Genomic DNA, 5,979 nt, shown 5'->3' on the forward strand with positions numbered 1-5,979 from the left:
TTTACAATTAAGATGACTGAATTTTAAAGTTAATTATAATCAAAGCAGATCAAGTATTTACCTTAGCAGCAAGAATGCCAGATTTATTTTAAATTGGAGTTCTATTTGAAACCAGAAGGATGAAAATAATCTCTAAAATTGTAGCAGAGCTTAAGGACAACCCAGAGTAAGGAGCCATAAATGCAAAGAATGACAGCATGAAACAGTACATGGCGTAACACTGGTGAGGGTGTCTCTCACCATGCTGTCTATAAGCAGCATTTAGCATGGCCCAACCAGAATTATTTTTACCTGTATAATACCTGGGGAATACTAAGTACACTGTACATAGAACAATGAAGATGTGATTTGTAACACCTTTTGCAGTGGTAGGTATAGGTATTAGATAACAAGCTTGGGCCCTCCCTGGCAGCGCAATGGGTTAGGACACAGCACTGCAAGCCAGCCACAGCTGCTTCAGTGTGAGTTCGATCCCTGGCCTTGGAGGTGACCCACATGGTGCGGCAGACCTCTCCTGACCCGCCTGCTGCTCCCCTCAGCCGTGTATTTCATCAGTCTGCCTGTTCTGCTCCCCACTCTGTCCCTGGTGAATCCTCTCACCCTCCGCATCTCTGGCCTATACCCCAGTTCTGTATGGATAAATAAATAAATCTTTAAAAAAAAAAAAAAAAGCAGCTCATGTGGCTGTGAATGTGTGTGCCTCCCTTGTCTGCCTCATGTCTCTGCCCCTTTGTCTGAGATCTCCTTGTCATGTCCAGGGTGCCAAATACTCTCAGAACTTAGGTTCGGTTCCCAAACAGAAGGTTAGAGAAGAAAATAAATATACTGGGGGAAAAAAAAAAAAGAGAAGCCCCTGCAGTCAGGTTACCTGCATTAATATAGACCAAGAATTCAAAGCACTTTTCAGACTGTTACCAAGTGCCCACCTCGCTGTTTGGGGGAAACTGAGAACAAGTGGTGTGGTGCGGCATAGAGACATCTCCCATTGATGTAATCCTTCTCTTCGTGCATATGTCATACTCAAAAAGAACTTCAACCCCTGCTTTAAATCTTATTATCTGTCCCAATCCTAAATTCTTTTGCCACCTGCCCCAGGACTCCAGTACTTTCTAATTCAGAACCTACCCCCACCCCCATGTCAAACTCTCCACAGATCTGTTTGCTTCCTGTATCTCCATTCTGTCACAAATCATCTCCAGTTAGCAACTTTTTCTCTTTACAGATCTTCTAGTAAAATCTGCCTTTCCCTCATCCATCCCTAGTGAGGAATCTCCTATGGTAACAGTCTCCATTTCTCCCACCCTATGTCCTGTTGCCAAGTCCTGAGCAGGATCAGCAAATCCTGCAGTCACTTCCAGGTTATTATCCCCTTGTCTTTCCCCCTCAGTTGCCTCCCTCATCAACATCACCATTTACTCTGGCAACTTCTCATCACCTTCTCCTGTGAGTCCCCTGCTCCCACCATGCTCTGTCACATCTATCCAAGAATAAACAATGCTGTGCTCAAATTACCAGTCAGCTATTTGAACCCTAGTCCAAACCACCCCAGTGAGTGATCAGTCCACCCTTCAACACCCTAGCAATAGGACAACACAATAACAAGAGCCAGCTCTCCACTTTTAATCAACTACACCTCTGGGAAAATTCTTTAATAATCTGAAATCTATATTCCTATAATTAATGTTACTGGTTCTAGTCTTGCCTTTTGTAGTGCTATGAAAGAAGTTAAATTGTTTTTCCCATATTGGGATCGTTTCCATTTGGATCATTTGGAAACTTTAATCACACTCCTGCTAAGACTTCTCCACTCAAGCTAGCCAACACCAGAATCTCTCAATTTTCTGAACAAAGCAGATTATGGGTTTTCTCCTACATAACTCTCTCCCCTGATCATACTGAAAGTTGTTCATGTGCACACAGAACTGCATGGGGTGATTGGTGGAACTATATTCACCCCCTCCAGAGACAGCCTAAGAGCTCATTAAGATATTGTAATCATGGTCATGGCAGCAATAGTGCAATACATGATAGTGCTGGTGAAGGCAGAAGTGGTGGAGGAGGTGATGCGATGACAGTGATACTGTGATAGTAATAATTGTGATAGTTGTGGTGGTATTGGGGTGATGGTGATGGTGGTGGAGGAGTTAGGAGTGGTGATGATGGTGGTGGTCCAGATGGTTTAGGTGAACTTGGAATACTGTTGATTCATCACAGTCAAATGACTAAAACTAGAAGCCTGATTTGCTAGGTCATATTTAGCAATAGTCACATCATGATCCTTTCTATCAGGGTCAGTAACACTGAGTTTTCCCTTGAGTAAAGGTCTGAGTCATCATCTAAACCTAATGAAAATCATTTGGATCCTGATTTTGACACTGTTTGTTTGCCTTTCTTCCCAGCAATGTTTCATCTGTAGATTAATGAACATGTCTTTTATAGCTTTATCCAAGTTTCTGATTAAATATGAATCACTGTTAAAGTTAGAGGCTTAAGAAAAAACACTAAAGAGTGCTCCTCGAGGTAACATATCTCCATTAATCAGCATTCTTTGGTTACAATTGTTCAATTCATCAATTTTAATGTACCTCATTTTTCTTGTTTTGTCCCCAAGGCTATCCTGAAATTCATCAGTGTGTTCTCTCTTTCTTTCTCCTTTATTTTCTCTTTCATTTTCTCTCTCTCCATAAACACACACATACACACACACCACATTTCTCATTTTTACCAATTTAGTGATCATGATCTCCCCTTGAAAAAAAATGACTAGTTTGATATGACTTCAAGAATATTTAGTAATTCCTTTCATATATAAGATTCCCTTTCATATAGAAGTCCTGTTAATAACTAATCTTAGACTTTTATTTTTAACTAATAAATCTCCATTGATCTGATGTGAAGAAAATGTCTTTTTATTTATCTCTTGAGGACTAGACTAATACTGCTCATCTTTATCCTCCAGTTACTCGCTCCATGCCACAGTTCCTTCACAAGGGAAATAAGTTACCCCCTTGAAACCTCAGGGCTCAGTGAGACCTCATGAAATAGTTCTTATCATGCCTTATGTCAGGTTATTTGTTTAGACATCTGTCCCCTCTTCCCACACCCCCCAAGGAACGCATACTTGATTATGAACTTCTTGGCAACAAGAAAGGTTGCTTCTTTTTCTTCAACTGTACAGTTGAAGGTTTGAATTGAACTGAATTGCACAAAAGAAAAAAATTAATTTGATCTATGCATTCTCAAAAATCACTTTCTGGTCCAATTGGATGTTTTTCATCTATCTTAATATATAATTTGTGCATAGTTGAATCAGTCTTGCAGTTAATCTGATGTGGTTATAAAGACTATTGAAGACAGTAAATTCATTTTCCTGATCTGGTGATTTTTAATCATATAGTCACAGCCACTCACTCAGAAAAATAAAACAGCAGATTAAATAGCACACTAATAGCAGAATGATGAATGGAATGATCTCTGGACCCACAGGCTATTATAGATAATCCACATTTCTGCCAAATCATTCACTCAGTTTTCATCCAACACCCTTTTGTTAAATGATAGTAACTATCACCAATTACTGAGTGCTTCCTATGGGCTACACATTTAACAAAATGGTATATGGCATCTAAGAATGTGGAAGCTAGCTTGTGTCCTAGCTACATCAGTTTCTTCTTGTGTGACCTTTTGTCAATTACTTCAACTAAAGCAGGGAATAAATGTGTTAATTATGCAATTATGATTTAAGTGTGTTACGCTATTTAACTCTTAGACAACCCCATGAACCAGTATTTCCCCCTACTTTATAAAATTGCCAAGGTAACAAGAACCTACTGAATCCACTGAAATGACCATGTCAGAATCCAGACATGATCTTGTACTCAAGGACTTTACAATTAAGATGACTGAATTTTAAAGTTAATTATAATCAAAGCAGATCAAGTATTTACCTTAGCAGCAAGAATGCCAGATTTATTTTAAATTGGAGTTCTATTTGAAACCAGAAGGATGAAAATAATCTCTAAAATTGTAGCAGAGCTTAAGGACAACCCAGAGTAAGGAGCCATAAATGCAAAGAATGACAGCATGAAACAGTACATGGCGTAACACTGGTGAGGGTGTCTCTCACCATGCTGTCTATAAGCAGCATTTAGCATGGCCCAACCAGAATTATTTTTACCTGTATAATACCTGGGGAATACTAAGTACACTGTACATAGAACAATGAAGATGTGATTTGTAACACCTTTTGCAGTGGTAGGTATAGGTATTAGATAACAAGCTTGGGCCCTCCCTGGCAGCGCAATGGGTTAGGACACAGCACTGCAAGCCAGCCACAGCTGCTTCAGTGTGAGTTCGATCCCTGGCCTTGGAGGTGACCCACATGGTGCGGCAGACCTCTCCTGACCCGCCTGCTGCTCCCCTCAGCAGTGTATGTCACTACATCTGCCTGTTCTGCTCCCCACTCTGTCTCTGGTGAATCCTCTCACCACCCCTGCACCTCTGGCTTGTATCCCAGTTCTGTATGCATATATAAATAAATCTTAACCAAAAAAAAGGATAACAAGCTTGAGTCAAGAGCCTATGAGGAGCCAAATGCCACCAACAGCCATCTGAGCGAGCCTGCAGGTGAATCCTCATAGTCCAGAGTTCAGGTGTGATGGCAGCATAGGTGAGTACCTCACTGTTGCCAGTGACAAACTGAGACCCAGGAGCCAGCTACGTCCCCCCAGACTCCTACCCATGGACACACTAAGAAAATAAAGTTTGCTTAAAGGCACGAATTTTGAGATGTTGTGATATGCAGCTATAGATAACTAATACACAGTAGTGTCTTACACTTACTCTCAAGTGGGTCTGAAGAAAAGTTGGAATTTAACTTTAAGATTGTCTTAAAAATGTGTGTGTGGCTCTCCCTGGTAGCACAATGGGTTAAAGCACAGGACTATGAAAATCTCCACACCACTGCAGCAAGAATTGGAATTCAACCCCAAGTCAGAGAGCTGACCAACATGGCCCACCTGCTGCTCCCCTCAGCAATGTTTCAGTCAATCTGCTTGTTCTGCTCCCCACACTGTCTGTGGTGAATTCTCTCACCCCCTACACCTCCTGCCTGTACCTCAGTTCTTGTGTGCATAAATATATAAATCTTTAAAAAAAAATTTGTGTGTGTGTGTGTGTGTGTGTGTGTGTATAGTGGTTTGGGTCACTGCCCTGCCCAAAAATCTTTATTGGTTCTCCATTACACTTAGGACACAGTCAAACTCCCACCATGTGCTCCATGTTCTGCCCTTCTTTCTTTAGCTTCCTTTCATCACCCCACCACCCTCCCTACATTCTAATACACTGATTTTCTTTCAGTTCCTTAAACAATTTATGATCTTTCCTATAACAGGGCCTTTCCTCGCATTGTTCCCTGTACCCGGAAGCTCACATGTCTATCTCATTCACATCCTGTGAACGTCACTTCAAATATCTACTTAAGAAATTCTCTACTTTTCATTCATATTCTCTTTCTCAGTCTCTCGTAGGCTTCCTTCATAGATATTTACCAGAATTTTGGTAATAATATATGTGGGTTTTTTCCTGTGTGGCTGTTTTTATCAGTATCTGCCTTTGATAAAGACAAGCTTCATGGGAATCAAAGTTCTCTACCACATCACCTCCCCAGTATCTAAGCCAGAGTAAATACTCTAAATATTTATTGAATGAATTCAGTAACATAGTATCTGATCCACCTGGGTAGAGTTTTCAATAGCAAAGTTCTTTCTCCTTATTCCCCAAAAGAAATTTTAAAGGTTACACAGAGAGAATTCAAGTATACTAAAATAGGCAATCAAGCATAATCAAATAGATTTCTTACCTCCCAACATCAAAATTGACTATATATGTTGAACTGAGTAACAGGTCACTGTATCCTCTTTCCAAATTATTCTTGTTATCTTGGTTATCACATTTACTTACATCCACAAAGTTGATTTT

This window comes from Condylura cristata, unplaced genomic scaffold, assembly GCF_000260355.1.
Source record: "Condylura cristata isolate star-nosed mole 26May11 unplaced genomic scaffold, ConCri1.0 scaffold00002, whole genome shotgun sequence".
In the NCBI taxonomy this organism is placed as follows: Eukaryota; Metazoa; Chordata; class Mammalia; order Eulipotyphla; family Talpidae; genus Condylura; species Condylura cristata.